Source organism: Mauremys mutica, chromosome 3 (genome assembly GCF_020497125.1).
Source record: "Mauremys mutica isolate MM-2020 ecotype Southern chromosome 3, ASM2049712v1, whole genome shotgun sequence".
NCBI lineage: Eukaryota > Metazoa > Chordata > Testudines > Geoemydidae > Mauremys > Mauremys mutica.
The window spans coordinates 92,784,533-92,799,698 of record NC_059074.1 but is presented as its reverse complement, the minus strand read 5'-3'; positions in this window follow the sequence as shown (position 1 = coordinate 92,799,698).

The following is a 15,166-nucleotide window of genomic DNA, read 5'->3' as shown; positions in this document are numbered from 1 at the left end:
AACATCCTAACTTTTGCTGTTGGGCTCCTCTCACTCTTTTCACCCCGCTCGGTAGGGACACAGTACTACCAGTATGACCTGTCGATCTAGTATCCGTCCCCCCCCTCTTCCTTACACCTAACCGTCCCCCTCTGGCTATATCTGTTATCTTCTTGTTCTCACTCCCAATGTATAAATTTGGCGTGGAGAGCACCAGGACCTCTCCCAACCGTCTCCCCCCAGTGTCTAGTTTAAAGCTCTTTTAATCAGATGAGCCAGCCTCCCTCCAAGAAGTCTACTTCCTTCCCTACTTAGGTGGAGCCCATCCCGTGAGAACAGTTGTCTGTCCCCAAAAGCCTCCCAGTGCCCATACATCCCAAAGCCCTCCTTGTAACACCACTCCCTCAACCAACTATTAATCGTCAGGATTCTCTCACCCCTTTGGCGCCCTTCCCTAGGGACAGGTAGGATCCCACTGAAGATCACCTGAGCCTCAATTTCCTTAAGCGTCTTACCCAACCTGGCATAGTCTCCCTTGATCCTGTCTAGCGAGAATCTAGCAGTGTCATTCGTTCCCACATGAAGGATGACCAAAGGGTTCTTACCTGCTCCTCTTAGGATCCTTTTCAACCTCAGGTCCACATCCCGTATTTTAGCGCCCGGTAGACAGCACACCCTTCTGTTCTCCGGATCGGCCCTGGTCACAGGCCTGTCCAACCTTCTCAGTATGGAATCCCCAATCACGTAGACCTGCCTTTGCCTGGGGACAGTGCGGTCCTCTAACCTATCCCCCGTTCCCCCTGGTTGCAAGCTCCTTCCATTCCTATCTTCCCTTGTGGTTCCCCTTAAGCCATCCTGTAACCTCCCCTGGCCCAAACTTGGTGTTGCCTCCATAGACTCCTCCCCTCTATCTATGGGACTGGCTGCTCGTCTCTTTTTCCTTGGCTTCCCACCATCAGCTACCATCTGCTTTACCCCTTCCTCATTCTCCAAACCTTCAAACCTGTTCCTTAGCTCTATTTCCCCCTCACTAGCTCTCCTTTTCCTTGGCCTGCTTCTCACAGTCACATGCTTCCACCGCCCATCTTCCTCGTCTGATGGTCCCCCCTCGTTGGCCTTAGCCCCTGCTCCCACCTGTGCCCCTGAGCGTTCCCCTTCGGTTACTGCCTGCCATTGCTCCATCAGCTGCTCGAACCCCCTTCTATTCTCTATCAGGGTTTCTACCTGCAGCTCTAGGCCCTGGATCTTTTCCTCCAGCAGCTCTATTAGGCGACATTTCATGCATACATAGTACTGCTCTGGGTCCCCTGCTAGAACCAGGTACATACCGCAGCTGCTGCATGCTCTCATCCTCGGTGTGTCCTCTGCTGCTTGGCTCATGGCTGCTGTTGTCCCGGCCTCGCTCGGTGCTTGCACCTAGGGAAACACAGGGGACACGGCGCTGCCCCCTTCCTCCTCCCCCTGCACACTCCCACTCAAACTCCCCTGTTAGCAGCCCTGTTTGCTGCCTCCTGTGCCGCTGCTCGCAGCTGTGCCGCTGCCTGGCTGGGCGGCCGCTTTTATAGGCCCCTCCTAGCCTGGCTCCACCCCCTAATCAGGGCTCAGCCAATCCAGGCTCGGCTGCCCCTTCAGCAGTCTGCCCCTCCGGGCCTCTACTGAGAGAGACAAACACTGCTCCTCCAATGGGAACTCCCACTCAAACTCCCCTGTTTGCTGCCTCCTGTGCCGCTGCTCGCTAAGCTTAATATGCTTAGATTTCTTTTAAATGTAACCTTTACTCTGGATTTTCTGCATCTATAACACTTGCCTTTGGGATAATTGCAACATTGTTGTAATGTATATTACCTTAAATTACTGATATGTGCTCACAACCTTAATCCCATCTTAATATAGATTTTTCTAGGAATACAAACAAGTACACAGAAAACACATTTTTGCAGGCTAACAGGTCTCTGGCATTTCCTATGCTGTTACTGGAGCATTTGAACCTTGCTGGCTTCCATATTGGTCACCTCCTCCACCCTCATGCTGGGTGAGAGAAAGGAAAATTATAACTTTGATTCAGAAACTGCTAAAATTATGTATAATTGCTTTGGTATGAAGCATAGATTAATGTCTGATATTTTATAGCATGTCAGGGCTAGGACTACATGTGCTTTCCTTTTGCAGGTGGGCAGGAAACGGCTGTCTTATGGTATAACACACCCACTCCTAGCCAGGGTGGTTTATGACAATTTGGCCCTTTTGAAGCTGTCACTGACATTGGACTGAATATTCGTTTATTTCAGTTTAGGTCAGTCCAATTTGGTGGGGAAAATTTCTCTTTTTTTTGTTTTAAAAATGCAGCTTTTGGATGTTTTTTAGATATTTGGAATTCAGTAATCCCAGCAGAGATTAATTTGTGGGCAGAGTACAGGTGAGTCATGATAAGCGCTGTTTTGTCACATATTTCTTTAGTATAACACTTGCATATTGTCTGTTTTCTGGGCTGCGTTTGTTGATGCATCACCAGCTCAGCTCTTGATAGGTTCTTTTTAAAGAAGTGATATATGGTAATTAGCACAAAACAACACTGACTTTATAGTTCACTTTTCTCTGCGGTGTTCCAGTCCAGAAGCCAAATCCTCAGTAGGTATAGATCAGCATAACTTCAAGGCACGGTAATGATTTACAGCAACTGAGAATATGGTCTTTTGACTCTTAAGTTTCCTCAAGAAGAGACTTTTTTTTTAAACATAGGAACCCAGTGTCTTCCAATTGAATTCACCCTGCATCATAGGATATCCAACAGCTTTTGCTGAGACACCTTAACATCTTCAAGTGGAATGTGAAGAGCATCTGCTACCCTCTTTATAAAGTTGCTCAAAATCACCAGCCATGGAAGGTGGCAGAGGCATAACCGCCTTGTCTGGAGATGAAGATGATATCAGTAGGAAGCTATATAGCATGGGTGGAATGTTAAGGCTCAGTGGGGCAGATCCTCAACTGATGTAAATTGTCACAGGTACACTGACTTCATGGAACTATGACAATTCAAGCTAGCCCCTAAAACTGTACCCAGGATTAATTTAAAAACTGCCTTCTGAGCCAGCAGTGCAAGTACAGTGGAACAGTATGGTACACCATACCAGTAAGAGATTTATAGCTGATATGGCGTACCTGAAAGACACAAGAGGAGCCCTCTCCCAGCTCTGCCCCCAATCCTTCCATGCAGTTGTGTCTTCTGAGTCCTCCTACCTGAGGTCTGTACAGCAGAAGTCTCTGGCGCAGTGGGAGGAGGAGAGAGCCCCCCCCTTCCCCAGGTAATCTGGGATGGATGTGAATCATGGGGAGGGGATGGGGAGAGTGCAGGAGCTCCGGGCTGGGAGGAGCCACATGGGGAGGTCCCCCTTTGTGTCCCTCCTATGAGTGCAGCGTACTGGCAAGAAATTATTTCTACTTGCACCATTGATCTAAGCAACGTGAATGAACACAAAGCAAATAAATGCCCTGCTGTTCAAAAATAAGAAGTGATGCCTTAGAAAAAAAATTCTCTCCACCTTCCCCTGCAACACATATTTAATGCACAGTCTCTGGCTACCACAATAAGGGTTGTTGTGAAGTAAAGCTGGGAGTGCTAGATAAAACCTGAAATAAGCCATGATTTGAAAAACTCAGAACAGGTTTTTTTAAAAACCCATTATGAAGAACAGCCTGTACAAAAGAAATCCAAACTGCTGTTCTGCACCTTTGCAAAAGTTCAGGCTTTACATTTCAGTCCCAAAAATGAGTGGCAGAAAGAGCAAGAGGACTTATCTTTACAGTCCTCAACCTCACTCCAAACTTTTTAAAAAACAGCCAAGTCTTCTTTCCAGAATCACAGATTGAATTCAGCTGAAGAGACATATTGCATTTGGCCTCTAGTCACCTCATGCCTAATAAATGAAGAAGATGTAAACAACTAAAGAAATTGTTTCAGAACACATCTGGAAAGCACAGCACGGTGTGGCAAATGTAGCAAATTCTCTTTCCCTAACAACATGATGAAATACCATAAATGGGGATTATGCAGCCTTTCCAAGCTAAACAATCAGGCAGTAAAAGCCAAGATGAGGAATGTCATTGCAGAAAAGTGAAATTGACCTGTTCATTGCTTTGGGGGCCCCTTGGTTAGCTGCAGCTCTCAGAAATGATACTCAGCCTCTGGACATGTAATACACAGATCAATAAGAAACTAATCATACTAGAGATTGTAAAGACTTCACAGAATGTCTTGTTCTTACCACTTCATAAATGATTCTACCCTGCTGGGTTTCAGGGCCTGTAGTCCATTTACTTCTCTCAGCCAGATATGAAGCTCCCCAGTGACTAGCTTTCTTCCATCAAAAGTAAAGTTAAAGATTTCCACGTCAGAATTTAATGCAAAGCCACCTGAAGCTCATCAACCTGGAACTAAATTAAATGACGACGGAAGCCAAGTCTTTTCATCTGTCACTTAATCTGTGAACTGCCAGTCCCCATTATTTGCAGTGTATGGCCTGACACAGATTGACTGCACATCTAAGGATGCTATAAAGTCCTGGTTAAGACTGAAGACTTAAAAATAAGATCTGACACATACCCAATTGTACAGAGGCTTTCCTGCCTGACATTCTCTGCTGTCTTTTCCTTTCTCTATCCTATTGTGTTGATCATGCAAGATAATCTTTTTCAATTCAGCACTGCCCCTGCTTACAGCAATAAATTGGGCTGTGACAAATTTAGCTCTCAGATCTGGTTGACCAAAGTTAAAATATGGGTGAGAAATATTGTGCTTAGCAGCATCCAAGGAAGGCACGAATAGATGAGACATCAGACACTCAGGACCAGAACAGCTGGCCAATGGAGCCATAATGGTCTTGGCTACGCATGCAGCTGTTTGCATATAGTTTTACTGACCTGTGGCAGTCTTTCCTCATCACTGTCTATGAAGCCAGGGTTCTGCTGTTGATGGGCCCTCCTCCAAGCAGAGGCAGGCAAAACTGCCACAGTTGCCTGCAAACCATGCACCTTGATCCAGCATAGACAGTGAGTATTACATAGCACATACCTTTTTCTTGAAGGGGTGTCTGTCTCATTAGTAACAAAGATGTGTCTGTAGGAAGCAATGAGATAAATTGGGGCTAAGAGAAAAAAATGTTTTCCTAGTACACAAGAATGTGAGTGCCTGTTAACAGAATATATTTCATTAATAGAATGAACTCATAAAACTCAGATTTTTAACCAAAAGGAACCATAATGATCATTTGGTCTGCAGCTGTGAAAACCTCACCTTTTAATTTTTGTATCAAGTCCATAATTTCTGTTTGCACTATCACATATATTTTAAAAAGATGGCCAGTCTTTAAAGACCTGAAGTGATGAAGAATCCATTATGCCACTAGGTAAATTGTTCCATCGCTTAATTACCATCACTTAAAATGTTGCACCTTATTTCTAGTCTGAATTTGGCCACCTTCTGTTTCTAGCCGCTGGATCCAGCTATGCATTTTCCTGCTAGATTAAAAAGCCATCTATTATCAGAAATTCATGACCCTTGAGCAAGTCATATTTTATGCCCTTCTTTGAAAACTAAACAGATTGAGCTTTTTTAAGTCTCTAACTTATAAGGCATGATTTTCAGCTCATTCTTGTAGCCCTTTTCTGAACCTTTTCCAAATGATCAACAGCCTTTTAGAAATGTGGACACCAGAACTGAACACAGTATTCCTTTAATGGTCTCACTTATGCTGTATTCAGCAGTAACACCCGCCCATCACTCTTACTTGATATTCTCTGGCCTATACATCCAAGGATTGTGTTTACTCACTCACCGTATCATATTAGGCATTTAATGTCATCTGGTTATCTGCCATGAATCCCAATTCTTTCAGTGTGACTGCAATCTAGGATACGGTCCCCCATCTTGTCAAGGTGACCAATATTTTTATTCCTAAACGTATGACCATCCATTTGGAAGTTTAATAATGCTGCTATTAAATTTACTGTCATGAGCAAAGTGAGCTTTTTAAAGTCTCATACACCTTGTCTAAATTGCAACCCATTTTCATCGGAATATCAAGACGACAACAAAAACAAGCCCGGATAATTTCAGCCAGAGAGGTGAGACTCTTAAAAAATTATAGTGGCTACGGAAGAAACCCATCAGCAACCTTAACTATTGCCATTGCTGATATTCCAGCTATTTTTAATAATGACAGAAAGAAATGCAACCCAAACACACATCTATCCACCCCTACTTCATGATACTTCAAATATTCTGTACCCACCCCCAAAACAAGAACCGAATACTAAACCATTCCTTTGCTCTGGGGTGACAATATGGTCTAGAGATGAGAGTAGAAGAATGAGTCTCAGTAGTTGTCAATCACAGCGGCTCTGCCACAGACTCACCATGTGACCTGAAGCAAGTCACTTAAGGCCCTTCGTGAATCTAACTTAGGCATCTCACTGCCTCTTTAGGCTCTTATGTCCAATATTTCAGTGCCACTGACATTCCCCAAAGCCGCCCAGCTGCCGCCTAACACTGTAGGTGTGTAGAGTCCCTAGGCACCTGAGTTTCCCCTGTTAAAGTTGCTGAGGCACCTACATTTCAGCAGCTGGGAACACACACAGCCATCTAAGTCCTGACACCACTGAGGTGCTTGGCAGCTAGCTCATGCCTAAGTCTCAACAGGATTCACAAGCTAGGCGTTCTCGTGCCTATCTTGCCTCTAGGACCTGAGTGGGTAGGTGTGCTCAGAGCATGGCTAAATCCGCACAAATTGGCTATCTAAGGAGATGATGGTAGTTTCCTCACTGTAACTTTTAGACCAGTGATAAGTGCACTCACTTGGGAGGCAGGAGATCGAGGTTCAGTTCCCCCCTCTACCTGCTGTGAAGCAGGGATTTGAACCTGGGGGTCTGACACCTACCAATTGAGTGCCTTAACCACTGGGCACTAGAGTCTCTCATGCTCTCTTTAGCGCAGTGAATATTTAATTCTTTATACACAGTGGAACAGCTTCAAGCAGGAGAGACTGAGAGCAAACTGCTTCATGATACCTCATAGCCCAGTCATTATAGCACCTCTCCTAAGAGGTAGGAGAGGCAAGTTCAAATCCCTTTGTATCTGCCAGAGGGGAGAATTTAACCTGGGTCTCCCATATCCTGGGTGAGTGCACCAGTCACTAGGTGAGATGCTACAGGGGTGGGAGCACCACCGTCATCTCCTCCACCACCTTGGTTTTTCAGGATAAACAACTGACCTGGCTTAGGCAACCTAACTCCAGGAAAAGGTTCATAGCTGAGAATCCTGAGTGGAGATAGGTCATAGGTGCTTAATTTCCTTTCAGTAGTGGGGCTTAAGGCCACACCCTCGGAACAACAACGTTGGCTAAGGCGGCTTCTGTGGATGCCATTCTTAGGCTTCTAACTCTCCACATGTATTGTATAGGGAATCCGGGTGCCCAGCTCAAGGCTGTGAGTTCCATTAGGCAGCAGAGTGCATTGGAGTTAATCCTCTGTGTGAGTCTAGCCCTTGCTCCCACTGTACTTCAGCTTCCCTATCTGTAAATGGAGGCTAATAATACTCACCTGCCTCCCAGAGGTGTGGGGAGACAAAATTAATAAAAAGCCTCTCAAGATAAGTGCAACGTTATTATTTCCATTACGAATAAGATATTAGAAAGCTTTGAACAAAATAATGGACCAGTCTGGGTAATTGATGACAAAGGCACCCTTTTCACATTAATTGATTTCCCAGCAGGTTAAATAAAAGAGGCATTATCCAGCATTTGCCATGATACAGTTAGGGATTTTTTTTTTGCACTGACAAGCCTTTCAAGGCAGGAAACATTCTGCCTAACTATTTTGACCTATGAAACAATGTGGGGTTTTTTGGTGGGTTGCCTCATTCCTAAAGCAGAGGAGCAAGTGCTGATGTTCCCACTCACTTCTAAAGCTTTCCCTATCCCCTCCATCCTAAAGAGGGAGAAAGGCAAGTAGCTAGCCAGCAAGACAGGAGCCATGAGAGTAGACAAGACCACAGTTTAAAACCTCGAGCTAGTACAGACCTCTACCTCCTTGCCATCCCTCTCCCCTCCCCCGCCACCAAAAAAAAGAAGCTTTAATACTGTAAGCCCCAGGCCTCAGGCTCTGTGCAAAAGATCATGGAATTGTTGTGGCATTTTGAAGTTTTTTAAAACAGCAGGAGCAACTTAAAAAGAAAAGTGTGCGTGGGGGGAGAAGAAAGTTAAATTTAGTTTCAGCTGTAGCCTTGCCCTCTCAATTATAGCATGTGACATTTTCATACAGATCAGACCAGTTATTGCAAGACAGCTCATTAACATAGCAATCACTGCCACCAAGTCAAACAAAGTTACCCACAACTTTGGATGGAATGTGCTTTAAGGTCACAGTTATTCATCCTGCATCCATGCATGGTTAGTGGGCAAGGCCTTAAAGACCACAAAAGAGAAATGAGAGAAAATGTCACCATCTAAATTCGGCCTTACTTTTCTATTCTTTCCCCCCACAGACTATGTGTATCCATTTTAAAGAATGTTTTTTTCCAGCCCAGTGACTTGAATTAGCTCAAAAATCTTTATGTGAAATTTCAGTGAGTCGTCTTCGTAAGGTCACCAGAGTTTGTTGTAGCACCTTGTAAGAGTCCGGTGTGGGGGCTTGGCCGTCTCAGGTGTGGCCAGGAGCCAGGCCGCCTCACTACACGGCCTAAATCAGTAGTTCAGTCTCCAAAGGTCCAAGCCCTATGTCAGGGAGGGCAACAAACAATAGTCCAAGGGCTCAGACCCTCAGGCAGGGGCTGAGCAAACTAAACAGTCAGTGAAGCCCAAGCCCTCAGTCAGGGCGGGGCAACAGACAGCAGTTCTAGGTTCAGACCCTCAGGCAGGAGCTGAGCCACCACACAGTAGTTCAGGGCTCAGGTGCTCAGGCAGGAGCTGAGCAAAACAAACAGTTAGTGAAGCCCAGCCCTAAGTCAGGGCGGGGCAACCAACAGTAGTTCAAGGGGCTCAGACCCTCAGGCAGGGGCTGAGCAACCACAATAGTTCAGGGGCTCAGGTCCTTGGGCAGGAGCTGAGCAACAACAATAGTTCAGGGGCTCAGGTCCTTGGGCAGGAGCTGAGCAACAACAGTTAGTAAAGCCCAGCCCTTGGTCAGGGCGGGGCAACAAACAATAGTTCACAGGCTCAGACCCTCAGGCAGGGGCTGAGCAAACCCACAGCAGTTCACAGGCTCAGACCCTCAGGCAGGGGCTGAGTCAACAGCAACAGTTCAGGGGCTCAGACCCTCAGGCAGGGGCTGAGCAAACAGCAGGTAAGTCCAGACTTCTATGTCTGAGCGCTGGTGTGAGGGGGAGACTGCCACCCGTGAGTGGGGTGGCAGGGGGGACACAGGCCCACCCACTCCACTGTGTCCCAGCCCGGGGCCCTAACAGCGGCAGTTAGTCTGCTGCTGTGTCGGTGGGGTCCTGACCGCAACACACCAACATCAGCTCAAAGTCTGCTGTAGCCAGTCTGGGGTCAGCTACCCCCGGGATACTTTCCATCTCCCCCTCCATGGGTACCTGCTCATCTCTGGTGTCCAGCGCTGGGTCCCACACCATGGGCTCCTCGACGTGCTGAGGGCTGGCTAGCTCGGGCTGCTCCTCAGGACTCGGGTCGGGGGGACGCTCGAGCAGCTCCTCGGGGTACCGGGCTCGGGGCAGGCTCGACCAGTCCTCCTCAGGGTACCGGGCTCAGGGCAGGCTCAGCCAGTCCTCCTCAGGATACCGGGCTCGGGGAAGACTCGGTCAGGAGCATCTGTCCTCTCCGGCCGCCAGGCAGCAACTGAGCCCGGGGGCCGGGCCTTTATACTTCCTGTCCCGCCCCTTGACTTCCGGGGGGCGGGGACAGGCGGCGGTGGCTCCGCCCACTGTGGCGGCTGCTCTGGCTCATCCCTCTCAGGTGCGGCCGGGAGCCAGGCCGCCTCACTACACACCTGATCAGATTTTTTCTTTCCTAGTGTTGTTAAAGAGCTAGGGAAATCTCCCTATTAAACGTACATACTGCTATGTGTTAGTGCTAGAGAAAGCAAGGTCAAGGATGTGCATCTTGCACTTAGAGGAAGGTGATGAGGTTAGTGTTGGTCCTTTGTTCCTGTGGGAGTTTGTTCCACCATCATGAACTTGCCCCTGAGAAACCTCTGTCTCTTGCACAGATGAGGTTTACCCATATGGTAATAGGTTCCACTATGCCAGAGGAGCCAAGTTGTCAGATATAGTCTTTGTCCCAGAGTTTTGGGAAATCTTTTAGATATGCTGGGCCCTGGCCATTGATTGACCTGAAAATCAGAATTGAGGCCTTGAACTTGACTCAATATTCTATTGGGAATCCAATGTTGAGAGTGGAGGACAGGTTTGATGTGCTCATGGTAGCCCATGTTGCTAAGGAGATGTGTCCCTTTGTTGGAGTTTTCTAAGGGCTAAAGTGTAAGTTAGAAGGTATAAATAAGTTGGTATTTCCCTTGGTAGAAAGAGATGAGGGACCACTGAGAGCTGGGAAATGCAAAACAATGGAAGCTATTCACAAAGGTGACACACTTGTGCCAGGTGACACACTGCTGTGACTATTTGTTGATTCATTTACTATGACCGTTTTAGAAAACAGTAACTTAGTGTAAAGACAAATATGCTGTATCACCTGATCAAAAGGGGAGGAGAAGAAAGAGACACCACTCTCATTGTGCCCTCTGGACATTTAGCTTTTCATTAGTAATTTATCAAAAGGATTTATGTGCTCTAGGGCACGGGCCAAGTACTGTGAATGTCAAAATTTACAGACAGGCTAGAGAATGTGCTACCTTGTGCTGGACCAATAAATAATTTATTACACATTTACTTTCAGGCCAAGAAGTGTCCTTCTTTGGGGCTTCACAGAATTTCTTCCATAAAACATTTAACAAGCAATTTATTTAAAGGACTTTATTGCCCTGTCCAACATTTTGGGAAACTTAAATCAAGTTTTACGACTAAATCAAAAGAGAAATCTTTTGAAAAAAGGAGGCAAGACCTGCCACCTAGAGAGGTGTTTAAAACTCAAGAGACAGGGCTTACAGTCTTACTTTCAGTGATTCTCTGAATATGGGATTATTCTCTCTTTTCTGTCACAAATGTCTTTCACTTGCTTAGACAGGACCAATCAGAGAAAAGATAGGTCTTGATATACCTGCCAACAGAAGAACTGGGCGTGAAAGCAGAGTGCCTTTCCCACTGTTTGCCCTTGGTAAGGAACCTTCTGGAGCTCCTCAGCCCCCAAGGGCTGTAATAAAGACAAATTCCCTGCATGCTTGCTAGAGTTGGGAGCAGGTGCTGGCGAGGGGGCATACATTACTCCTTTTTGGAGTATCACTAAGGAGCATGGAAGAATTGATTTCCCTGGGGACTCCAAACAGTCCGGCCCTAGCCAACAGGATGACTCTGGCACTATGTTCAGCTTCTCCTTTTCCCCAGTGCACATTCAGGGAGTTAGGACAGGATTTTGTTATTAAGACCCAATGATGCTGCATGCAAAAACAATAGATTATTCATCCACTCCCTGCTTAATGTACTCTGCCGGTGCCATGTAAATAGCTGACTGCTTTATTCCTTCAACACAATTCTGTTTACTGCTTTTATGTCTTTTTCAGAAGCGTTCTCTCTTTCTCTCCCGCTTATCCTCTCTTATCCTCAATTTCACTCCCTCTCTCTCTCATGTTATTTCACTGTGGATCCCAAAATGGTGAATAACTGCTGTACTCCATAATCTTTGTACAATGGCAAATTAGCAGTCTATGTGCTAAAAAACAGAATTAAGTGTCCTACAGACAAGCTTCCTAAATCGTTAATTGCCAATGTAACAGAATAACTACAGCTAGCAATAAGTAGTCACTTTAAAACAATTGTGTAAGAACACTAACTCATCAGCACTCGGGCTTCTATGATTTATGGAGCTATCAGTCATGAAACCCCATAACCCAGTGCTCTCCAAAGGACAATTGCAGAGCTGGAATGCATAATGAGGAAAGCATTTTATTTAGTAAAAGCAAGAGGTGGGATTGTCTAAAGTCTCCAAAAGCCTTTAAATTAGGACAAATCCAGATATACAGTATGTCTGAGCAACACTCAGTACTGTATTTTTAATATTTTATAGATAATTGAAATTTTTTTTGGTAATAACTTAGCAAATGCCTTCCACCAAGGGAACTGTCTCTTATTTAGGTCTTTTTCTAAGGCAAGCTTTTATTAGTCCATTTGTTATTATCTAAACATTTTCTAATATAATATAGTATTTATACTGTTGCAGTATTACTATTAATTACCAAAAAGTTGCATACTGCGGAATGTGGGTGTATCTCTACATTTGGAAGCTAGTGATACATCCACAGAGACTTGCATAGCACTTGACATTTCAGAACCCAGTATATACTTGGGCTAATTATTCCTCACAAAACCCTGTGAGGAAAGTAAGTAAATGATTGTCCTTATTTTAAAAATGGGGAAATGGAGCTATAAAGAGGTTAAGTGACTAGCTCAATGTCACACATAGCAAGCCAGGGCTGTGCTTCTCTTATTACTCAAGAGTGCCTCCTTCCTGGTTTTAGGCCTAATCTGCCACCTCACTGCAGGCATTAACAATTGTTTAGCTTTGCTTGCTTGATGGGGTTTTGGTATCGGAAACATGAGGACTAGAGGGTCTGCAAATAAGGAATAGCCTAGAGAGTGCCTACACCTGCTGCAGCCACTCCTTCTGCAACTGGCTCACTGCTGCTGCCACTATTACCTCTACCTCTGCTGCTGCTATCATTGCTTGCTGCTCACTATCACTTCTGTGATGCCACTTTCTGAGGTTCCCCTACTTAGGCCAGTTTTTTGTGATTTCATTGGGTAGCAGGGAAGTGCTCTGCAGCTGATTGGTCATTGGATTTCACTGCAACACTGTCCCCATACCAGATCTAAGGCTAAGCCTCTAGGCCTGCTCCTCAGTGATTTCAGCTCTAGTAACCACCGAACAGTAACAAGGCCCGTCAATTAAATTCACTCAGCTTTGTCTTTAACACTAGAGAAGAGAAGGTAGCTGGTGTCTAGGCAGCAACCACACCCTAAGAACATTCATGCTGGGTCAGATCAAAGGTCCATCTAGCCCATCAATGGCCAGTGTCAGGTGCTTCAGAGACAATGAACAGAACTGGTAATCATCAAGTGATCCATCCCCTGTCACCCATTCCCAGTTTCTGGTAAACAGAGGCTAGGTATATTTCAGAGCATGGTTTTGCATGCCTGCCCATCCTGGCTAATAGCCATTGATGGACCTATCCTCCATGAACTTATCTAGTTCTTTTTTTTTTTGAGCCATCAAGTACAAATACCTGCTCCCTCTCATTTTCACTGGGATTTGGCATCTCTACCCTCTGCTCAACAAGTGAGGTTCAGTTTAGGGTGACCTCTTCAATCAGGACAGGCTAAGTACAGTTATGCTGCCTTTACTCGTACAATAAGGATAACAATATTTCACTACCCTTGCATTCAATACTAAAATAAATTATAAACCAAACCAGCCCAAACTGATCATTTTGGCAAAGCAGTTCTGTCTGCTGAGCACCTATGCAGGATAAGTGTGTATGCAAGTATGGTCTGCTCCTGCAGTCTTCCCCACCAGTGTATCACTTGATGTCAGGGGAGAGCTCATTCAGACCCTGCTTACATCAGTTATATGACATTGTGCAAGACAGCTGAAGATGGACTTAGTCAGCTATGTTTATACTTAGGTTCAGATTTCCCCCCAACCCCTAACAGCAGTCCTGCTCAGAATTCAATCTACCATCTCAGTTAAAATGATGTAATTACAGCACCATGCAAGGACTTTCGGGCTATGTAATTCAACAGAGCAGCGACAGCAGCAGCAGAGTGAACTTGGCCAATTCTCACTGCCTTGTGCACATGTGGTTACAGCAGATTCGTGTGTGACTGGGCTAGCTAGCACTCTGTGTAAAGTTCCATTGCATCAAGCAGGGTAGAAACCTGATTTAACAATCCCCTTGAAAAGGATTTGGGTGGGGGAAACCAAATCAGGAGGTCCCTTCTCTCAGAAAATGGCAATGGAGAAGGAAAGTTCCCTTTACCAAAAAAAAAAAAAAAAAGGCAATCCCCCTCCTAATTGATAGTTAATTCACAAATGTCCATATGGTTACATACATTCTAGCATAAGGGAATGCGCAAAAGGGTCCACCACCACCCATGAAAAAATATTACAACTTCCCATATTATTTCTACTTTCTCTTTTCATGAAGACAAAGTCCTAAAACTGATGGGATTGAGAAAATGAGTGGCTGTTAGTCCTATCCCTTGATTATCGGTTAATCTCAAAAATGTAAAATGAAATATAGAAATGTCAAGCCATATCACCCAATCCGGGCTGGGGTGCTTAGAATACTAGTAATGACATTTTAAGGTTATATTTTAGAAAGTCAGTGATTTAAAAAAACATCCCTCATTCCCTTCCCCCCACCCCAGCAGCAGAGCTTGCTTTCCAACCCCTGGGAACAATACGGTCAAGTCCAAGATAGCTCCAAGATGTTCTGATTGCTAATCTTCAGCTTGAATGGACTACATGGGAAATCTGACAAAGGCTGCCATTCAAAACCAAAACCAGAGAAATATTTCTTTGGAATTGGGTTTTGTGAGAGACACTGTATAACCTAGATTTGAACCATTTAAATTATGAGAGAAGTCAGTGAAAGAAAAGATGACTTTGAAATAATCAGAGTTCACGTGGAATGCACCCACAATGAGATTGGCACCTAAAAGAGCAGATTGGTTGAATTTCCCTGCAGAACAGTGGAAAAACACCCCTACAGAGGCTATTATTTCTATCAAATGGGCTAAAGCGGAACCATCAATCAGTTCCATATCAGCCTAACCTCAGGGCTTAACAAATAATGATACTCAAAGGGGGACAGCTCTTACGAGAATACTTCCTTTGTCAACACAGGGCCAGGTGCCACCACCTTTGCATGGAGTGACACCTCACGCTGTGACAAGCCCCATGGAAAGGCAGGGGATAAGTCTTTTAAGAATACACAAATTCAGTTGTACATGACCCATGCTGCATAGTACCTTACTCCTTGAGAAGCCCCATTGAAAGCAATGCAAGAT